This window comes from Odocoileus virginianus, chromosome 4 (assembly GCF_023699985.2).
Source record: "Odocoileus virginianus isolate 20LAN1187 ecotype Illinois chromosome 4, Ovbor_1.2, whole genome shotgun sequence".
In the NCBI taxonomy this organism is placed as follows: Eukaryota; Metazoa; Chordata; class Mammalia; order Artiodactyla; family Cervidae; genus Odocoileus; species Odocoileus virginianus.
The window spans coordinates 70451116-70469967 of record NC_069677.1 but is presented as its reverse complement, the minus strand read 5'-3'; the positions used below and the strand labels follow the sequence as shown (position 1 = coordinate 70469967).

General features: G+C 40.2%; 1 protein-coding gene across 2 annotated transcripts in view; it reads left to right on the top strand.

Annotated features, from left to right (window-relative positions):
- Positions 1–749: 749 nt before the first annotated feature.
- The window catches only part of SLC35G2 (solute carrier family 35 member G2), a 39086-nt gene continuing 20983 nt past the window's right edge, over positions 750–18852 (top strand). The window contains exon 1 of one of the 2 annotated variants that reach the window (XM_020909597.2): positions 750–1010. The gene's annotated coding sequence lies outside the window, so the exon portion shown is untranslated. Of the gene's footprint in view, positions 1011–1160; positions 1420–18852 lie in introns of those variants that run through there. The other variant, XM_070466698.1, reaches the window with a different exon arrangement.

Sequence of the window (18852 nt, the reverse complement as noted above, 5' to 3'; positions counted from 1 at the left end):
AGAGGAGCCTGGCAGGCTACAGTCCATAGGGTCACAAAGAGTGGGACACGACTGAAGCCACTTAGTGTGCAAGCAATGTGATCCATCTCCTGCAGGTGCTTTCCATTGGCCAACACCAGGCAAAAAGCCAGAGAACAGTTGATGTCATCCGTAAAAGTCAGCCCTGAGTCAAAGAGCAGGGTGCTGCGTGGGTCTGGAAAGACACGGGGAAAACCTGCAGTCACTTCCTATCTTTTCCCGCAGCTGACACCTTGGTTCAGGCATCACCCTTTCTTGTCTGGCCTGTTGATGCTGGCCTTCTTGCGCATCCTCTTGACTCATCTAGTCCATTGCTTTGATGATCAGGCCTGTTTCCAAGAAGCTGTGTTCATTCAGCACCGTTGGGGTGTAAAGACCTCAGTTCAGGAGCCAGCTCTGGAGCGTCAAGACCCTCCCCCAGAAACCTCATGGGTAAAACTTCCCGTGGAGTCCGGGACGCCCGAAGACCTTATCGGACCATGATTTACTGATACTAGAACATATTTTAAACATCAAGGAATCGACTTGCGACTTTAAACACAAGCAGAAGGGTCGAAATGGATTGAGGCTGCCTCCCTGCCCCCTTGCAGAAAACCAAGTCACTCGGGCTGGCTGGCGATTGCTTCAAATCTGGTCTCTCCAAGGGCGTGTTTCTGAGGGCGTAGGCTCTAGCGGTCCGGGAAGGCAGTCTCCCGGCTCCTGGGCCCGCCCACCGCGCGGGTAGGGGAAGTCTCTCAGTCCCGGCACGAATGCCCGGCGCCCCCAGTCGTCTTCCACTGGGGCACCTGCGGGTGAGGGACAAGGGGAGCCGCAGAGAGCGCAGGCGCAGTGTCCGCGCGGGCGACGCCCCTCTCCCCACCCAGTCCCGCGGCCTCCGCCGCCCCGGCCGCGGTTTTCGTGGCCTCAGCGGGCTCAGAGCCTGGACTAGGCGCGCGGCAGCGGGCAGCCCCGGCCGGAGCACCTGTTCGCGCCTTCCTCGCCGCGACACGCAGGTAACCCGGCCCCGGCCGCCGGTCAGCACAGCAGACTGGGGACTTGACCCTGCCTGCCGGGCCGCCCCCACCCATAAGGAGTGAGGGCATACCCCGAAGCCCACACACTCACTTTCAGCCGAGGCACCTGGGAGGCCGACTCCCTCCTTGGGGCTTGGGCCGGACCGGGTGAAGCGCCCCGCCCCCTTCACACCCTTTCTCGGGGGCTCTGCTCGACGCCTGAGGGTCCGCGGGGCCCCCACTTCCCAGCACTGCTCCCTTGGAAAACCTGGGCACGGGTTCGGTAGGGTCAGCATCAGCTGTGGCCTCTGCGCCCCCGTTTCCTGCCACCGTGGCGTGTATGTGTACTTCTCTGATAAAGGCCAGGGGCTCTTGCTTTCCTCACGCCCAGGAGCCCACCCAAACCAGGGTGAGTCCCTGTGGCGCCGTGGCATCGATTTCAAACTTTTTAAGAATGCTGGGTGGTTTCAGAAATAAGGCCAAGAACGAGTATTTTCCTTTACTCTGTTGCCGACTCTTGGACGCCTGTCTGCATGGTTTGAGATTTTTCGCGGAGAATAAACGGTATAGCGCGATCTTTCCCCAGTGAAAGGCAGGGGCAAGGAGTAGTGGAGGAAGGGCCAGGCCGCGGCCGAGTGTGGTGGCTAGAGGCGCAGGGCAAGTCCACGAGTACCACCCGTTCCTGACCCGCCTTTGGGCCGTTGGGTTTGTACGCCACGTGCGCCCGTGTGGCCTCTTCGGAGAGAGGAGGATGCAGGGGTCGCGCGGGCCAGCAGGAAGGACGAGTAGGGGGACTGCGCAGACTCGCATCTCTGTCCAGGCTTTTGCCGGCTTGCCGGGGGAGCGGGATGAAGAGCTGGCGACTGAGTGACGATTGAGGGCCCAGAGACCGTGACGCACTGGGCGGAGAAGGCTGGGAGCGCTTGGGGAAGGGGAGGTGTCTGCTGGCTTGAGGCTCTAAAGGACCTGATTGGGGTTGCCCGTGTCCGTGGTGCTGAAGTACCTCTAGCGCCTTCCTCGTCCGCTTAGTTCCCTGGAGGCGGCCTGCCTCGCGGCTCTACCCTGCACCTTTGCCAGAAATAGACGGCTTCCAAGGCAGGTGGCCAGAGTGGCGCCGCTCGACAGTGAAACCCTTTTCGGATGAGTTGATGCTTGTTTCCTGACGATAACCTGAAGGCAAATGTGGCTTGTCCTGGGGGTGCAGATAAAGCCTACCAGGCTTGATTTACCTACATGGGAGGGCACAGGTTGAGCATAAACAAGAACTCTCACATATGCAAATACATAGCATATGTAGGATGCATGTGTGAATATATACACACAAACATTACACACATGTATATACACTCACTGGTTTTCAGCTCCATTACACACTACAAATTACACATGTTTTCCAGAACTTTTTTATAATCCATCTTTATTTTTGACACCTTTAGTATTTCTGAACTCTGCAGAACCATTAACTTTCATAATTATCTGTTCCCAAGTCACAGAACCTGTGAATTAAAGTGTTTGGTATTTGGCTGAGCAAGAAAGTATTTACACATATTTAAAAATTAGTTATTTATTTATTCTTACAAGGACCTACTGTATAGCATGGTGCTTCCCTGGTGGCTCAGTGGTAAAGAATCCACCTTCCAATGCAAGAGACGCAGGTTTGGTCCCTGGGTCAGGAAGATGCCCTAGAGATGGAAATGGAAACCCACTCCAGTATTCCTGCCTGGAGAATCCCATGGACAGAGGAGCCTGGCAGGCTACAGTCCATGGGGTCACAAAGGGTCGGACATGACTTAGTGAATGAGCACATTGAGCACGTATGGAAATCTGCTCAATGTTATGTGGCAGCCTGGATGGGACAGGAATTTAGGGGAGAATGGATACATGTGTATGTATGGCTTCGTCCCTTTGCTGTTCTCCTGCAACTATCACTATATTGTTAATCAATTACACCCCAAAACAAGATAAAAAGTTTAAAATATAAGAAAATACACATATTTTAATTACAGAACAAATATAGTCTATAGAGGTAAAATTGATATTAATACAAAAAAGATGTTCCTAAACGAAGTTTAAACAAAAAGAATTAATGACAAATTTAATAGGAAACAATAGCTAGCCAACAATCTTATGGAAAGTTATAACCTGAAGAAAATAATGACTAAGATGTATCATAATGCTCATAATCTCAATTATACTGGTGGGACACGCTTTGTGAACTCTGTAAAGACTACATATATGCTCTTCAAAATGTTGAATAGCTGTGGTTTTTCTCTAATAAAATGTAGGCTCATTGTTAAGAAATTTGGATAATAGGGCAATACATAAAACCAGAGAAAAACACTGTAAATAGATTTTTAAAAAATTGAATTATAGTTGACTTACAATATTGTGTGAGTGCAGCAAGTGATTCAGTTATACGTACATGCATTAAATTCTTTTTTTCTGATTCTTTTCCATTATAGTTTATTATATGATATTGAGTACAGTTCCCTGTACTATACAGTAAATCTTTGTTATTTATCTATTTTATATTTGGTAGTGTGCATCTGGTAATCACATATTCCAGCTTAGGCCACACTTTCCCTTTGGTAACCATGTTTGTTTCCTATGTCTGTGAATCTGTTTCTGTTTTGTAAATAAGTTCATTTGTATTATTTTTTAGATTCCACATATAAGTGATGTAGTATTTGTCTTTCTCTGACTTACTTCACTTAGTATGTTAATTTGTCAGTCCATTCATATTGCTGCAAATGACATAATTTCATTATTTTTATGGCTGAGTAATATTCCACTGTATATATGTACCACATCTTCTTTATGCATTCATCTGTTGATAGACACTTCGGTTGCTTCAGTGTGTTGGGTATTGTAAACGGTGCCTCTATGAACAGTGGGGTACATGTATCTTTTTGAATTAGAGCTTTCATCTTTTTTGGATGCATGTCCAGGAGTTAGATTCCTGGATCTTTATGGTGATTCTATTTTTAGTTTTTTACGGCACCTCTATACTCAAACAGATTTTCTTTTAAATAAATCCACACGTATTTCAAATGAACCAATATTCTGTTGGTTGCATTTTCACTGTATAATTTATCAGTAATGTCTTTCAAATCAATACATATAAAACTAGGTCATCATTATTAAGTGTTGTGTAATATTGTACTATGTAAGCAGGGCAATTTATTTAAATAATCTCATAATAAAGAACATTTACTTATTTCTGATTTTTGCTGTTGTTATACCATTCAGCAAATAGTATCTTTGAGTAAATATTTGTGCACTTGATTATATCCTTGGAAAAAATTCCTAGAAGTGAAATGGATGGTTCAATGGATATGTATGTTTTATTTTTGCTACATTTATTTATTTATTTATTTCTTATCTCGTCCCTTGTCTGTTTTATTCTTTACTATGTTCTTAGCATCTACACAATGTCAGATATATGTGTATTCAAGAAATATTTGTTGCAAGAATGATATTTCTAGATTGTGCTACAGAAAAGATGTACCTATGTATACCAGTATAAAAACTGAATTAGAATGTCAGAATCCCCACACTATTACCAAAATAAGGTTTTTTGTCAATTGGATAGGCAGTAGAGAGCATTTTTTAATATACTTACTGGTTATACTTATTTTTGTTTTGTGAGTTTCCAGCTCATAGCTCTATTTTTCTGTTGGTATGCTTATAGGCTTTTTCTTATTTGTGAAAATTCCTCAGATGATAAAGATTTGGTTGCATATGTCGCAACTTTTTTCCTGACTTATTTTAAATTTTTAAACTTTAAGATATTTTCTGCTGTATAGAAAATTTCACATTTTATATAGTCAAATCTATCTTTTTACCCTTTATAATATCTGACATTTACATTTGGTTGTTCATCCTTCTATAATAAAGATAATCTACTATGTTTCATGATATTATAAGAAGATTACATTTTAAATTCTAGGTTTATACTCCCATTTTCCTTTTTAAATTCATTTCATTACTAGATGTAAAATTCTATTGAGGATGGCTTTGTGAGAAGTAATTGCTTATTTTAACCCACATGTAAATAGGCTTGTCTTCTATGAGGAGTAACACATTACTCAGTTTGAACCTTTTAATACTTATTCAGTTTCTAAATACTTAATGTTCAAAAAGATACATGCACCCCCATGTTCATTGCAACAATATTTACAATAGCCAGGACAAGGAAGTAACCTAGATGTCCGTCAACAGATGAATGGATAAAAAAGTTATGGCATATGTACACAATGGAATATTACTCAGCCATAAAAAGGAATGAAATTGTGCCATTTGCAGAGATGAGGATGGACCTAGAGACTGTCATACAGAGTGAAGTAAGTTAGAAAGAGAAAAACAAATGTCATATAGTGTCACTTATATGTGGAATCTAGAATAATGGTACAGATGAACTTATCTGTAAAGCAGAAATAGAGGCACCAATGTAGAGAACAAATGTATGGATATCAAGGAGGCGAGGAGGTGGAATGAATTGGAAGATTGGGACTGACATATCTACACAATTATGTATAAAACAGATAACTAATGAGAACCTACTGTATAGCAAAAGGAACTCTATACTCAGTGCTCTGTGGTGGCCTAAATAGAAAGAAAATCCAAAAAAGAGGGAATATGTGTATATGTATAACTGATTCACTTTGCTGAACATCAGAAACTAACAACATTGTAAAGCAACTATACTCCAATAAAAATTAATTAAAAAATACTTAATGAAAGTGTTTTTATTTAAATGCCATTTAGTCTGTCATATTTTTAAACTGTTATTATCCAATCTTTTTAAAAAGGAGCTATTATTTAGAGTATTTTTTGTAGATGAAAGAAAATATGACAATGAAGAAAATATGTATAAATACAAATATACCTGGAATATTGAGAAAGGAGTACATCAAGGCTGTATATTGTCACCTTGCTTACTTAATTTATATGCAGAATACATCACGAGAAATGCCAGGCTGGATAAAGCATAAGCTGGAATCAAGATTGCTAGGAGAAATATCAATAATCTCAGATATGCAGATTATACCACCCTTATGGCAGAAAGCAAAGAGGAACTAAACAGCCTCTTGATGAAAGTGAAAGAGAAGAGTGAAAAAGCTGGCTTAAAACTCAGCATTCAGAAAACTAAAATCATGGCATCTGGTTCCATCACTTCATGGCAAATAGATGGAGAAACAATGGAAACAGTGACATATTGTTTTTTTGGGCTCCAAAATCACTGCAGATGGTGACTGCAGCCATGAAATTAAAAGATGCTTACTCCTTGGAAGAAAAGTTATGACCAATCTAGATGACATATTAAAAAGCAGAGACATTACTTTGCTGACAAAGGTCCATCTAGTCAAAGCTATGGTTTTTCCAGAAGTCATGTATGGATGTGAGAGTTGGACTATAAAGAAGGCTGAGCACTGAAGAATTGAACTGTGGTATGGAGAAGACTCTTAGGAGTCCCTTGGACTGCAAGAGGATCAAACCAGTCAATCCTAAAGGAAATCAGTCCTGAATATTCATTGGAAGGACTGATGCTGAAGGTGAAGCTCCAATATTTGGCTACCTGATGCAAAGAACTGACTCACTGGAAAAGCCCCTGATTCTGGGAAAGATTGAAGGCAGGAAGAGAAGGGGTGACAGAGGATGAGATGATTGGATGGTATCACTGACTCAATGGACATGAGTTTGAGCAAGCTCTGGGAGTTGGTGATGGACAGGGAAGCCTAGAGTGCTGCAGTTCATGGGGTCGCAAAGAGTTAGAAATGACTGAGTGACTGAACTGAACTGAATGTGCCATAATCAAATATAAGCTTAATTGGAGCTTATAAAATTTTTCACAATATTTTAATTCAAATGGATGGCTGAATTCCCCAGTAACATTTTAAAACTGAATATAGTTGATTTACAAGGTTGTGCCAGTCTCTGCTGTACGGCAAAGTGACTCAGTTATACACAGACATACATTCTGTTTAAAAATAGTCTTTTCCTCTATGGTTTATCACAGGATATTGAATATTGTATATCTCCATGATATACATTAGGACTTTTGTGTTTATCCCTAGTGACTTTTAAGTTGGACAGGACTGCTATCCACACTTCAGTTCTTTTAGCTGATGATAGCAATCGTTGGCCTATCTGACTGAAGCGACTTAGCAGCAGCAGCAGCAGCTAGCAATCTGACAGTCTGTGCCGGTCTTCATGAGGACTAGATCATTCCCAATTAGTAGGTGCTTGAGGAGTCTTTGCCTCCTGGTGAACTGAGTAGCAATATAATTTTCCAGTTTGAGGTTGGAATTTGTTGATGGGGAAAATGATGATGGTATTAATCGTATTCTAACCAAACTCTCTTTTTTGAGCACTTTCGAATGTTTCATTGGTGATGAGTGACTCGTCTCATTTTCCTTGTGGAGGCCACTTTGCCTCTGCAAGGAAATATGGATGATATTCTTAAACACTCTGGTAGGTCACAGTTCCAGGATGTTATGTGCCACTGCTTTCCCTTATTCCATGTTTCTCTGGCATTATTTTTATTATAAAAACAAGCACAGTAACCTTTTCTATCACCACACTTGTTTTTCTTTTGCCATTCTGTCCTTAACAGTTGATTCTCTAAGTAACCAAAATATTGTTTAAAAGTCAATGTGTGCTGATCACTGGCTTGGGTGTCAGAAGGAGAATGACACCCACTCCATTGCCTCTCCCTTCTCACTTTTCATCCATCTACCTTCTAGTCCAGACACAGGAAATCCCCATCTACTTAGGGAAATGTCAGAGCTGAGCTGAGATCATTGAGTTTTTTCCTTCTGTGGGCCAAAACTCTACTTTGCCCTATAAATGTTTATATGTATATTTATATATATATATAAAGCCTAAACATTTTTGCCCTTTATGAGCTTCCCTGATAGCTCAGTTGGTAAAGACTCCACCTGCAATGCAGGAGACCCCAGTTTGATTCCTGGGTTGGGAAGATCTGCTGGAGAAGGGATAGGCTACCCACTCCAGTATTCTTGGGCTTCCCTTGTGGCTCAGCTAGTAAAGAATCCACCTGCAAAGTGGGAGACCTGGGTTCGATCCCTGGGTTGGGAATATCCCCTGGAGAAGGGAAAGGCTACCCACTCCAGTATTGTGGCCTAGAGAATTCCATGGACTACAGTCCATGGGGACAGAGAGTCAGAAACGACTGAGTGACTTTCACTTTCACTATATAACATTATACATGTTAAATACTTACTACTCTGATTTCTCTTATAGTCACTGCTTTAGTTGGATTATATATGATCAGTGGGCATATGTAATAATTTGTGTGCACTTAACACTATTTCATGTATTGAATTTTATATTAATTCAATCCATGTGTGTCATCATTACTTAGGTTCATTTAGTCATCTCCTGACTTCTCAAAATCACTTTTCTCTTTCCTTTTATTAAGCAACCCCCAGAGTATCAGCAACTTTATTGAGCCCTGACTTTTACTTTAAAAACTTGAAGTAAAGTAAAGCTATTAGGTAATCTAATTTCCCATTTATTTTGCCTCTGGGCTCTGTGTAACTCTGGCTGAGCCATTGTTCTAAATAGGGGTGAGGGACTTCCCTGGTGGTCCAGTGGTTCAGAATTCACCTACCAATGCAGGGAACACAGGTTCCATCCCTGGTCCATGAAGGTCCCACATGCCTTGGGGCAATTAATCCCATGTGCCACAACTATTGAGGCCTTGTGCCTCTGTTGCTCTGCAACAAGAGAAGCCACCACAATGAGAAGCAGCGCACCACAACTGGATAGTAGCCCCTGCCTGCCGCAACTACAGAAAGCCCACAGGCTGCAACAAAGACCCAGTGGAGCCAAAAATAAATAAAATTAAAAAAATAATAAATGGGAGTGAGGATCCCAAAGATGAATGAGCCTGCTGAGGGTGGGATGGACTGAAGCCAGATATTCACAATTACTTCTTGGATGATTCCCTTAATTTAGAACTGAGATAGAAGATAGTGTTAGATTGCAGAATTGTGGCAACCAAAGCTCTGCACAACAAATGAGACCCAGAATTAGAGGTCTCTAGTTAAACGGGTGGCTTTCTTCAAAGCAGGCAAGCTATACCATGCTCCCAGCATTTGTTGAGTCTGGCAATGCCTTAAGGTATGGGGATACCATGAAGAAGAGAAGGACATAATCTCTGTTCTTGGAGCAGTAACACTTTATCAGGAGTGAGTGTTACATACACAATTCACAGTGATACCTTATGCCAAGGATTGTAACAGAGTTCTGTAGAAAGTGTTCCTGAACCCAGAGGAGGAACAGGTTGTTCAGTGACAGATTTCTCCCAAGTAGTTCTCCAGGAAGGTTGTGGGAATGTGGGTAGGAGTTTGCCAGATACTGCTTCATCAGGCAGTAAGTAGTTGATGACTTCAAGTTGGACTGGAAGATGACAGTCTGAATTTGAAGACTGGCTTCCATAAGCAGCTCTGTAACCTTGGGCAAGTCACTGAAGCTTGTTGATCTTCACTTGATTTGTTTTTAAAGAGGGACTAATATTAGTGCCTACCTTGTTGGGGTTGTTGTGGGATTTAGTAAAATAATACATGTAAAGCACTAGGTGCATAGTAGTCTAGTCAATATATTTCTTGTCTCTTTATAAAGTTGCATGTAAATCAATCTGGACAAGTGTTTATTGATCACATTGTCACAGGTCAAAAGGATAAAAATATAAACCTTTTGTGTCTTCTGAATCAATGCATAATTCTCCCAATCTAGAAATTCTTCTCTTAATGTTGTCTCTCTTAATGTTGCCTCTCTTAATGTTTTTAAATCCCATGCTTACTGCTTTTTACCAATTCTTATAGTATCCCAAACCAAAACAGGTCTAGTCTGAAACTGTCATTAGTTTTTCTTTGTTCTCTAGTACTCAGTGTTACAACAAATACATATTTAATTGTATAATTTCCTTCTTTTAACATACACAGCACTTTTGTCTATTTTTGGTACTTATTAGCATATTTCTTTTCTCCCAATGGATGTGTAAGTTCTTTAAGAGAAAGCATATGTTTTTCTTAATTTTATCTCTCACAGTATCTTAGCACAGTGCCTTCCACACCATAGGCATTTAGTAAATATTGACTGAATGAAGGAAAAACTATAAATGTGTGAGGATGCCAGAATAGCTAGTGTGATCTCAGGCTCCCCTCATAGAAACAGAATCTCCTGAATAGGAGAGATCATAGAAACTGGAGTGGTTAATGTGGTGAGATGAAAACCATGATTATATGAGGAGTAATTGAAAAAAGAGAAGATTTTCAGTCTGGAGAAGAGAAAACTCATGATGGGAGACCTGGCATGGGGAGGGTAGAAAAGTTCCTGATACTGAAATTTCCTGTGGAAAAGAAATAATTAGTGACCCCAGAGCTAATATGTAGGAACAGACTCTGGGAATTATAGATAGATTTTGACTGAATATTAAAAAACAATTTTCTAACAACCAGAATGATTCCCAGGTGACTGCCTTCAAAAGGAATAAGTAGGTTCAAACAGAAACTGTACTATTTGTTGCAGATGCTATAGAGGTTATAGTTACTATTAAAGGAATTGGAGTAGATGACCCCCAAAGACTTTTTCAACTCTCATGGTCATTAATTCTATATGTATTATTATAATGTTGTACATGACTACCCTATAGTAAATATATACATGTTAATGTATATATTATATATGGATAAAGACATATATATCTATGTATGTACAGATCATATAATCTCATTATCACCATATTGCCTAAATTAGTGAAAGATGAAAATGACTTTTCAAAAGTTTGATCTTGATTATTTAAAATATTTTATTAACATCTTTTTTTACTTGAGGACAACAGTTTATAAAATATTATCCTACATGTACACTGGGTGCTTAAACTTAAATAAAAAGTTTAATGATGGTGTTAGCATCTCAAATGCAAATAAATGTTCTCTCAATCTCAAAATTAAATCTGAAAAGAGAAAACAAATAAGTGAGCCAGAGTCAACTTGTTCTGATTCAGATGAGTTGTTGTGTAAAGTTCAGGTATTCATTACTACTACCACCTTTATCGCTAACATTTATTTAACATTTACTGTGTAACTTGTTGTTGTTGTTTAGTTGCTAAATCGTGTCTGACTCTTTGCAACCCATGAACTGCAGCACACCAGGCTTCCTTGTCCTTCTTTATCTCTCAAACTCATGTCCATTGAGTCAGCGATGCCATCCAAAAATCTCCTCTGTTTCTCCCTTCTTCTCTTGCCCTCAATCTTTCCCAGCATCAGGGTCTTTTCCAAAGAGCTGGCTCTTCGCATCAGGTAGCCAAATATTGGAACTTTAGCTTCAGCGTCAGTCTCTGCAATGAATATTCAGAGTTGATTTCCTTTAGGGTTAACTGATTTAATTTCCTTGCTGTCCATTGGACTCTCAAGAGTCTTCTCCAGTACCACAGTTGGAAAGCATCAATTCTTCAACACTCAGCCTTCTTTACAGGTACTGTATACCTAGCTATGTTTTAAGCACCTCCTATGTATTAACTCATGTACTTCTTCCAAAAACTCTTACATTATCCCCAGTATATTTTTTCATATTTTATTTAGAAATAATTTCAAACTTATAGTAGTTTCATGCATAGTCCAACGAACTCTTGGGGTGAAAGATAATTCTCATTTATACTTCACCCCAGGTTCTCCAGTGATAAACATTTTTCAAAGTTTGCTTTGTCATTCACTCAGATATTCTTTTTTTTTTTCTGAACCAGCTGAAAGTAAGTTGCAAATGTGATGCCTAGTTACCTTACTTAAGTGTCTTCCTTAAAGATAAGACACTCTCCTGTATAACCATAGAATTATCACCAAAATGAGGAACTTAACACATAATTCTGCATTGAATCCACAGATCTCATTCAGTATTTGTCCCAATAATTTCCTTTTTGGAGAAATATTTTTTATTTCTTGTCTAGAATCAAATCCAGGGTTGTAATTGTATTTAGTTATGTCCCTTTAATCTTTACTTTGTGATAGTTCTTCATTTCTTTCTTGTTGTTAGTGACTTTGATGTTTTTGGAAGTTCAGACCATTCATTTGGTAGAATGTTCTTCATTTAGGTTTATTCAGGTTTGTCTGATACAAGTTATGCATTTTTGGCAGGAAAATGATAAGACGTGATATTGTGTGTCTTCAGTGGATCTTATTAAGAGACACAATATTGATTTGTCTTTTTTTTTTTTGCCATTTCAAATGAATTCATTTAATTCCAGTTAGTACAGAATTCAGTATAGAACAAAGACTTAAGAACACATTTCGGCAGGATTCTGGGTTGGGTTTATGCAGATCTCATAGCTAAGGTAGAAATGGCTAAGAAGAACTAAAGAGGAGCTACTCTATGATTACTTGTTCATTCATACAAATGTTTGTTCTTAAATGTACTAGGTTCTAAGACAACACCTCAATCTAGCTGTAGATGGCAACAGATGTTACAGCAGGAAATCCAGGTGTGTAAACATGAATGGAATTAAGGATCATCATTGCCTCAGGCACAAGGAACAGCTTCCTTTTTGCCAGATTTCTTAATTCCATCTGTGTCCACAGGGCCTTTCCCCATGGCCTTCACTTTTAGTTCCTCGAGTTTCTTCTGCTCCTCCTTCTTTTTCTGCTTGAAGGCCTTATCTTCCTCATCCATCTTTTTGTCTTGCTTCTTGGACTGCTTCAGGGGCTTCTTCTTGTACCTTTGCTGCCCAATATGGTGCTTGCTGCCCCTTCCCCCAGTGACTGGTCTTTTTGCTGCTGATGTGAAATTTGATGACTTGGTAAAGGGGATGACTTCTCCACTGTCAAATTGTTATTTTTCCTTTCTCAATTTTTAAAAGATAATTTTATGTATTTATTTTTGGTTATGCTGGGTCTTCATTGCTGCAAGCGCTTTCCCCTAGTTGTGGAGAATGGGCGCTACTCTTCATTTGTGGTGCTTAGGCTTCTCATTGCAATGGCACCCATGGACTCAAGGGTGCACAGGCTTCAGAAGTTGTGGCAAATGGGCTCAGTAGTTGTGGTCCCTTGGTTCCAGAACACAGGCTTAGTTGCTCTATGGCATGTGGAATCTTCCCGAACAGGGATCAAATCGGTGTCTCCTATATTGGCAGGCGAATTCTTTACCACTGAACCATGAAGGAAGCCCTCCCTTTGTAATTAATAAGGATTTTGTGGGGAGATACTTTGAGACTATGTCATCCTATTCTTCAACAAACTTTCAGTCACTTATGATGATTCTTGCTTAAATAACTACTATGATGATTGCCAAATGGCAATTTTTCCAATTCCAATATTCATTTTACCTTTTTTGTTTTCTTTGGCCATGCCATGTGGCTTGTGGGATCTTAACTCCTTGAGACCAGAGATTGAACCCCAGGTGGAGTCCTAACCACATGACCACCAGGGAATCCCCCATTTATTTTACTTTTACTAGTTGGTATTCTATTGTAAGGGAGTTTTCTCTTTATTTATGTATTCATTTATTTACATCAGTTTGGCTTGTGGATTTCTATTGTGTTCAGTGGATTACTCTCATCATTGACTTTGATGCTGAAATTGTTACAGATTTGGTCATTTGAATCCCATTCAAGTTGTTCCTTGTGTTGCTTTGAAATCTCTATTATTATCAGAGTACTTTTCTAGTGTAAGATGTTTCAGATTCATCTTGTACTTTTCCTGCCCATCATTTCAGTCATTTCAAAAGATATTTTTCTGAAGAGCCCTGCTTTCTTTTAGTAGAGAATGCAAGGTCTGGGTGCTCGGTGTGGTCATTGCTACTGGAGTATCATTACTTTAGGGCCATCCTGGGCTTCCCTGGTGGCTCACTGGTAAAGAATCCCACCTGCCAATGAAGTAGATGAGGATTCAATCCCTGGGTCGGAAAGATCCCCTGATGAAGGGGATGGCTACGCACTCCAGAATTCTTGCCTGGGAAATCCCATGGACAGAGGAGCCTGGTGGGTTACAGTCCATGGGGTCACAGAGCTGGACATGATTTATCAACTAAACAACAACAACAAGAACAAGGGCCATCTTAGCTGACAGAACTGGGGAACTCATAAGTACATATACACATCTATATTTATTAATCTATTTATATTAAAATTAGTTTAATATTTTAAACTGTACTCCAATACCACAGTGTTAATTCTAGTCTTCACCTTTTTTCTATTTATATCTTCCTTCTCTAATGGTAAGAAATCTGGTTCCCGTTATCCTCAATATATTTAACTATAATATTGTTTATTCTCCCTTTATATAACCAATATCCTGACCTCATGGGTGATCTCCTTGGCCGCAATCCTTTCTCATGCTCAGTCTTGCTGCCTCTACCAGCCTCTTCACAGCCTTAAGTTACACAGCTAGAAAGTGGTAAAGCAGGAAACAATGTGCAAAGTTGCTTAATTGCTTAACTGCAAGTTCTCCAACCCAAGAGTGTCTATTGTGAAGCTGCTGCTGTGAAGATATACTCAAGGAAAAGGGGCCCTTGGGCTAATGAGATGAAGATTTAAGCAGGCAGAGTGGCAGCTTTCAGGACTGTGCCTTCCATGGGAAACTTGGAGAATGAAGGATGGAGGCAGCTGAATGGTGCTACCTGCCAAGAACCACAGTGAGGGGATTCTCCAAAACTAGTGCAGTTCAGTGATCAGTCAGCCAGCACCTCCACTGCAACAGGTCTCCACTATGTTTTGTTTCTGTATCAAGAGCACATTCCATTAAGAAAAACATATCTCTGTGCTGTTATTTCTGAGGGAATATTGCTTTTATTAGCAGTTCCTTAAATTAAAATGCTAGGAGCTGGATGATGGTGTCTGCTGTTGTGTTGCTGACTTCATTTCCTGCTCCAGAAGATCAGAAATCTGTTCATGTTTTAGAAAACAGCGTGCGATCCATCTGTTCAGGTCAGATTTTTCCACATTAACATGGAGATTTATAGAGTGGTAACTTATGTAAGAAAAACCAATGATGATTATATTCTTTGCTGCTATTTGGAATCCACATTATTTTTTTTTGTTAGTCATGAAAATATAGTAATACATGTACACATGCACAATGAATTAATTCTTTTGAACACTATGTATAATAAAGGCATCCACTTTAGTTTATGTAGTATTTCACCTTTGTTTTGGTTTGGGTTCTAGACACCACTTATCCAGTTTCCCTTTGTAATATGGTCTGTTTATATGCAGTTTTCCTTGTAACAGAAGGCACAGAAATGTAAGAGCTACATTTGGTTTCCTGGGTGACTTCTGGTCTGACTGAAACACGGAATAATGATTATTTTCTCTCTGATGAAAGTAGCTTGTTTTTTGTTTTTGTTTTTTCCTGATTTTAAACTAGATGCATGGCTTATATTGAAAATAAAACTAAAAAGTATGTAGAAGAAAGTGTTGAATAATTGAAATTTCACCATCCAAAGTCTTGATACAAATTGTTTTATATAGATTAATAGGATGAATGCTTTTTTATATCTTTTATACCTTTCTTTTTACTTAGCATTGTGACATGAAGGGGCTTTCCAGGTGGCACTAGGGCTTCCCAAGTGGTGCTGGTGATAAAAGAACCTGCCTGCCATTGCAGGAAACACAGGAGATGTGGGTTCAAGGTTTGATCCCTGGGTTGGAAAGATTTCCTGGAGGAGGGCATGGCAACCCACTCCATTATTCTTGCCTGGAGAATCCCATGGACGGAGAGGAGTCTGGAGGGCTACAGTCCATAGGGTAGCAAAGAGTTGGACACGACTGAAGCAACTTAGCACGCATGCAGGTGACATGAAGATTTTTTATGTTAATATATGTGTACAGATACATTATCTTTTTTGATGACTGCATAATATTGCATTTATGTTTTTGTTTAACAGGTCCCTCATTAAAGGACCATAAAGTTATTTTCTATTTTTCATTGTGTATAGAAAGCCATGATGAGTATCCTTGCTTGCCATCTTTATGTACTTTACTAGTGATCTCCTTTGGATATATTCCTGGAAATAGGACTGCTGGATCAAAGACTTCACATATTCTTAATTTTCGTACATGCTGCTGTTAAAATTAACTCTTGATGAGATGGATTATACTATGCTTTTCTTTCACGTACAGTGTCCCTGCCAATGATGGGACTTTATAAAGTCTCTTTTCAGCTTTGCAGTGGCATCATATTTTTGTGCGCATGCTCTAAATGACATTAAAGGAGTGAAACAACTTTATTTATGAAAATATTTATTTATTTAGCTGTGTTGGGTCTTAGTTGTAGCATGCAGGATCTTCATTGCATCATGTGGGATCTTTCATTGTGGCACACAGACCCTTCAGTTGTGGTGTGTGGGCTTCAGTAGTTGCAGCGTGCAGGCTTAGCTGCATGTAGGATCTTATTTCCTGTATTAGAGGTAGAACCCAAGTCCCCTGTATTGCAAGCCATATTCCCTAACCACTGGACCACCGGAGAAATCCCCTGAAATAACTTTAATAAATCTATGTATGCCATCTAAGCAAACAGATGTTGTCAAGTTTCATTCTAAATCTGACATAGTTTGGTCTGAAACAAGATGTCATCTGGTCACCATTTTTTCTATTGCTTTATGTTATTTCAGTTTAATAAGATGTATGGAGAGATGTGACTGAGTTGTAATGTCATCAAGTGGTGCCTATGGCATGAAGAATCAGTTAAATGAAACCAAATCTGTAAAATTTTGAACTGATTCATTTGGCATTTCCATAAGTCTTGGCTTCAAGAGAAATTTGGGCTTGGCTTTCTCCTGGGTAAACAGCAGCAAGAACGGGGCAAATGTGAGCAGGTAGTGTATGTAGTGTTTGTGGGATTTGAAAGTAGACTGTTGATCCTGGGTGTTCCTTTTTCATTCAGGGACTGGTATTAAGACCTGGGGGGCTGGCAGTTTTCTTTGTACTCAGTTGGGCTATTTGATCATCTTTCATAAGAGTTAGGTAAAGAATAAATAACCGACAAGTACAACTTTAACAAGATATCAGAACAGCACAGTAATCTATTTTACACTTAATTAACATCTAACCTACTTGGTGATTTAACCACTTAGATACATACAAAAAAAGATGATGGAAACAGAAAAGGATCATGTTATTCCTTTCCCTCCCCCTTCCAGCAATGGCTTCCTGCCACTCTTGACAGATTCACCCAGCATGGCTGAATTTAAAGGTGCTGATTCACTGCAAACTAATTCTGTTTTGTTTTTTGTTATTTTTTTTTAAGGCAGTAGGAAAGTAAGTGGTAGATGATAAATATGTGTTCATTGAGAATGGCAGGTTTTATGCAAATTGATAGGTCCACTGCTTCAGAGATGAGATAGGCTCTTTCCTAGAAGGGGAGTGTCGATTATAAATGGTGAGAGACTTTGCATTTCAGCAAGTTCTTAGCTGCCAGCCGACACATTCATCACAGTATGCCAGAATGGATTTTAAAACGGTACAACATATATTGCTCTTTTCCAGATCAGGCATCATCACCTTCACACAAGCCAAGTCAACCTGCTTGTTTGAAAACTGCCACATAAGGCTGTTTTTCAGGTTAATCTCAGTTAACCTTTTCCTTTCCTGATATACACAGTTCATTAGAATCTATCCAAGTCATTTGAGTACAGAGGAGACAGGCTTCTCACTTCAGTTTTTCCTACACAGCAACTGAATGCCCAGAAGTTCCAAGCTGATGGCAAAATAGAATGTTTAGCCCAGCTCTATCCAGACTGATCTGGAGGAGGAAATGGCAACCCACTCCAGTATTCTTACTTGGGAAATCCATTCACAAATGAGCCTGGCGGGCTATAGTCCATGGGGGTCACAAAAGTCAGACATGACTGAAGTGACTTAGCACACACATAACCAGACTGATAGCTCTCATCCTTACCTTCCCTCTTTCACTCCTTTCCCTTTTCCATATTTTGCACCTCTACATTTAATTATTTCTTTTTTTTCAGTATTCTCCCCTCCCAGAGTTGACTCCTGGCAGCTCCTGCACAGCTGACAACTCCTGGCTATCTCTTCCCTAACTTTCTGCCCTAGAACTGTCAGCTGAATCTCCAGCTCAAACTAGTGCTAGACTTTCTGTTTAGTGCATCTCTCCACTTCTCCTTCCTACCTCTCCTGACCCCATATCCACCCTGCTAGATCTCTCTCCCCACCTCACCTCATCTCCAAGCCCTTTAGCTATAATTGTCTCCTCTCTATAACCCAGACTGACACAGCCCAGCAACATCCTCAGGCCTTGCTCTAGTTTTCTCATAGCCCAGCAGAGCGCAGTACTTCTTAGATCACCGAGACCAGTGGTCCCCAACCTTTTGGGCACCAGGAGAAGGGTTCCTCAGGGATCTGGAACCAATATCTCTAACACAGAAAGTCAGAACTGTAGCCAAGTGGCAAAGATAACAGTATGAGGACAATCTCAAAGGTGAAACCAGGAGAGAAATGAGAGACTAAACATCAGAGCCTATGAAAACTGATAGCAGACTGGGAGAAAGTTCAAGGAGCAGATGTAGAGTGTAGTTCAGAACTGAGTATTTTTGTTCAACCTGCATTTGTTCAATGTGTTTTGTGTGCTATGAATACAAATATGGATGAGAACTCTGTTGCTTTCATGGAACTTACAGGCCACAAGGGAGACTGTGACTTGGCAAGCTCCCTTTAAATAGTGCCTGGATCTGTTGAGAAAGTGGACATGGCAGATTAAAGGAGTTACACTGGACTGTGAACAACCCAGAAAACTTGAGATGTACTGACAAGTCCTGCCTAGCATGGATGTGGGAGGAGATGGAGTCATACTGTGATGACTTCTGA